The sequence below is a fragment of the Felis catus genome, chromosome D2 (genome assembly GCF_018350175.1).
Source record: "Felis catus isolate Fca126 chromosome D2, F.catus_Fca126_mat1.0, whole genome shotgun sequence".
In the NCBI taxonomy this organism is placed as follows: domain Eukaryota; kingdom Metazoa; phylum Chordata; class Mammalia; order Carnivora; family Felidae; genus Felis; species Felis catus.
Genome location: NC_058378.1, coordinates 65958081 through 65962663, shown reverse-complemented (window position 1 = coordinate 65962663; position 4583 = coordinate 65958081). Strand labels below are relative to the sequence as shown.

The 4583-nt window shown below is 37.1% G+C and overlaps 1 long non-coding RNA gene across 1 annotated transcript; it reads right to left on the bottom strand.

The window, feature by feature from the left end:
- Positions 1-698: 698 nt before the first annotated feature.
- LOC123381047 lies at positions 699-2766 on the bottom strand. The gene is made up of 2 exons (XR_006587547.1): positions 2540-2766; positions 699-967 (listed from the first exon to the last, which is right to left on the bottom strand). It is a non-coding gene; the product is annotated as an uncharacterized LOC123381047 (long non-coding RNA).
- Between the last annotated feature and the right edge of the window lie 1817 nt (positions 2767-4583).

Here is a 4583-nt window from a genome sequence, read left to right as displayed (position 1 = left end):
TACCAGAACGAAGAGTTCCCTGGTATCATGTAGAAATTATTTATCAGGATAGTTTGGAAGCCATATTCAAAGTTATGAATAAATGGAACTAGTTAATAGAATCTAATGGTTGTAGGTGTCATTGGAATGAACTAACGCTATGACTCCTTTTGAGTGAAAGAAGATTGTTTTTCACCTATGGTGCCTCAGGAATACTGGGAGGAAAAAAGTACATTTATTGTAATGATGCCCTTAGAAGAATACATAGAAGCTGGGAAAACAAGCAGGACTGCGTCTTCATTGTGGTAGATTAAGTTGATGAAGTTTCTCATACGGACTAAAGTAGAAAGGAAGCAGAACCAGAAATAACTTATGTTCACATCTTCTCTAAATAGTCTGACTTGAACATGAATTTCAACAGCATAGAACATCATGGCTCAAATTGAACTACCAATTTCAAGACTCCATAGGCCCAAGAGGAAATGTTGTGAAGAAGGGAGAGCATCAGGCTAGGTCCAGGTAGGGTGGGTGAACTGAACCATGTCTCACCTCCTACATGAATCCCTTCCTTCACCATTTCTTCCCCAAATGCTCACGATCTCCTCTCTTGAAGTCTAAATGCTCTGTCAGTTTCATTCACAAGGCCCTGAGGGTTTATAGCTTTGCATAACTGCACTAGTGGACAAAACAGTCTTACCGGGAACTAATGAAACTGAAACTTGTGCTCCTAAGTTTATTTATAATGCTTAAAATAGGGGTACCCAAATCACACAAGCTTTAGGCTCACCAAGCTAGGTTCCTCTGTCCTACTCACACATATCCAAGCTTTTCTCATAGCAAAAGTAGGAAATACAAATCTGCACCAAAGTGCCTTCTTGTCTTCTTTCTCTACTTCCAGAGTCCCAACTCTCTTTGAATGCCCTTGGAAAGGACACAAGGAGAACAGTAGATGGCAGAGTCCTCATCTTCTCAGAATGGCTTTGCCTATCTGAATAGGAGAATTAGAAGCACAAGTATTAGACTCTTTTTGGAGACTATGTAAAGGATTAATAATTCTGTGGTTCCTTAAATCAAGATAGGACTGCAGAATCCTATTCTCTGGGGGGAGAAGTTAGGCAGAAAATTTTGATGAAGAAATTTTAAAAGCCTGCAGAAGAGTAAACAGAAGATTTACCAGCCAAAGTTACTTGGATGTTTTAAATGGGTAGTAGAGCAAAACATACTGAATTACTGGCCTTGGCCCTTAGCAGTCAGCAAAAACTAAAATAGGAGTTGGTCTTCTTGTTTGATTGGTGGTTTGATTTGTTTAAAATAAACCATTTATAAAAAGAGCTAACGAAATGTGTGAAGCCATGGAGAGGGCCAATATAGCAAACTGAAGGTAAAAGCCATAATTTTAAGTGGAGAGATTAAAACAAATAGCTTCCTGGCTGCCCAGAGAGATGTCATGATCATTAATGCTGGCAGAATATTTTCAAAACTCTTCAACTTGTCAAAAATTGTGGTTGTGAATTCAAAAGAGGTGCCCATTGCAGACTAGTTTTGAGTTCTGAAATTATGAGTCTGTCACCCATCTCCCCCCCCCCCCCCACATTCACCCTTGGTCACCTCAGTCTGAGATGCTCACTTATCAAATGCACAATTAATAAATAGTAATTTATAGAATGGTAAATATTTGGCTGAAAAAAGCAACTTTTATCTCCTCTCTTCCCACAACATGCATGCATTTATTTTCTCCATGTTTTTGCAGGCTTCTTCCAAATTCACTTAGCATCTCTTATGGATTTGTGTTTCTTGTAAATGTGGAAGGTTGGTACCTCAAGAACTAGCATTCTATTTATTTTAATGCCTCCCAAAGATTCATTCAGTTCAACAAATATCAAACATGAATTATCTTGAGCTCTATTTAGTATTATTCTACAAGTGTGATAAGTTTCTCTTGTAATATCTAATTGATAATATCTAATTATTGTAATATCTAATTGATCAATCTAATATCAATTGTAATATCTAATTGATATATTTATGCTTTATCCTCCTACAAAGAGAAATCTTCCAAAAAGAACTACTCTGTGCATGTGACAGTCAGGCACTACAGAAATATTGAGAGGGTCTCCTTCAATGTCCTCAGACAGGCTACCAGTAAAGTATCCATGACCCAGATGTTAGTAACAAATCACAACTTACTTGCATTTCATCCCCTTATTCTCAGAGGCAAATCTGAGACTGCATATACAAATAGAAAAGAGTTGTATTTTTCTTATCTTTATTTATCTAGTATCAAAACAGAACTATACTGCCTGATACAGAATCAGTGAGGCATTTTGTCTTTTATTTTTATTTTTGTAGGAGGGATATTAATAGGGCCAACTCAATATCCATAAAGAATTCAGGGACACATCTAAACATATACAGGTCATAAAGCAAAACCTAATAAAGGTAAGGATCTACTCATAAATGATACTAAAAGACACCTGACAGATAAGAGTCTTAACATTATTGGTTGAATTTCTGCCTGTTTATTTGCTTAGAGCTTTATTAAAGGAACAATTTTCCATACCATCTTCAAAGAGTACTGCTGGAGCTCCCGGGGTTAGCACCTGCAGGATCTGAGTTTGTCAAGGTTATGACCTTTTCAGGTAGCTTCCAGTCAGGGCCTGGTCATATAAGACTCCTCTACCAGCAAATCTTTGCCCTGGCAACCCTGCTTAAAGAAAGTTTCTTTGTTTGCTTTTTTGGTCAACCAGGCTTTCGATAAATTTTTAAAACTTAATACCAAACCTATCACCATTTTGATTTTCTCTTATATTCTCTCCAAGTTTTTTATTTCTAGACTCTTTCTTCCATTGACTCGTTTATCAGTTTTGTCTTTTACCTTCAGGTAAACACTGAAAGTTCCAGACCTACTTATTCCTCTTTTAATTAGTTTTATTAAGTTAACTCTAGAAATCAGCCATCAGAGGTAATCACCATTCTGCATTTCTTTATCATTTGTCCTTTCTGTTGCTGTTGTAGACTCTACAGAAGTCTCAAGGTCGTAGAAAACTTAAAAGGGAGGTAGATTTCCCATTGCTCCCTGCCCCCACAAAAGCTTAATATTCCTGTTGTCAACATACCTCACCAGAATGGCACATAAGTTACAACTGATGAAACTGTGACACATCATAATCATTTAAATCCATAGTTTACATGAGGTTCAATCTTGATGTTGGACATTTTAGGTTTAGACAAATGTCTAGTGACATGTATCCATCATCAAAATACCAGTATTTTTACTGCCCTAAATATCCTGTGCTCTGCCTATTCATCCCTTCTCCCCTTACCCCACAATCAACTGTTTTTGATTCCTCTTAAATTATGCAAATTTTTATTTATTTTGAAAATATTGTTGGATGGGTACACCTTTTGGCTTTTTACACCCTCCTGATAAACCAATTTAAGTGCATGTCTTTTTTAAAACTTCACTTTCAGCAGTTTGTGATGTGCTAGGTTTTCATTTATTCTATTTTTAAGATTTTTGAATCTGGGTTAATGTCTTTCATCAAATATGGAATATTCTTAGTCATTGTCTCTTGATAAATATTAAAAAAAAATTTTAACGTTTATTTATTTTTTTTGAGAGAGAGACAGAGCACCAGCAGGGGAGGGGCAGAGACAGAGGGGCAGACACAGAATCTGAAGCAGGCTCCAGGCTCTGAGACATCAGCACAGAGCCTGACGTGGGGCTTGAACACACAAGCTGTGAGATCATGACCTGAGCCATCAGACGCTTAAGTGACTGAGCCACCATTGATAGGTTTTTTTCTGTGTGTTTCATTCTCTCTCTTCTGCTTTTGGGACTACAATTCTATGTACAGATGAAGGTTTGAATGTTTTCTCTCATCATTTTTTTTTATGTTTCAAGTTTTTATTTACACTTTAGTTAACATACAGTGTAGTATTAGTTTGAGGAGTAGACTTTAGTGATTCATCACTTCCATACAACAGCCAGTGCTCATGACAAGTGCCCTCCTTAATCCCCTTCATCTATTTCACCTAGCCCTCCATCCACTTCCCCTCTGGTAACCATCAGTCTTTTACGGTTTGCCTCTCTCTCTTTTTTTTTTCTTCTCCCTATGTTCATATGTTTTGTTTCCTAGGTTCCACTTATGAGTGAAATCCTATGACATTTATCTTTCTGTGACTTACTTTGTTTAGCATAATACTGCCTTCTACTCCATCCCCATCTTGACTTTCGCTGGGTACAATCTTTTATGTGCATTGAATGGATTTACTTTCTTTTTAATTTTAAAATTCCCGTTTAATTCTAAGTTTACATTCATCTAGTTATACCTTTCTCTAAATCTCACGTTTTTATTAAAATTTGTTTTAAGTTTATTCATTTATTCTGAGATAGAGAGTGTATGTGAGTGGGGAAGCGACAGAGACTGGGTTGGGGTGGGAAGAATCCCAAGCAGGCTCTCACTGACACCGAGTAGCCTGATGTGGTGCTTGAAATCACGAACCATGAGATCATGACCTGAACTGAGATCAATAGTCAGACACTGAACCAACTGAGCCGCCCAGACACCCCTAAATTTAACATTTTTAAATATATGTATGCT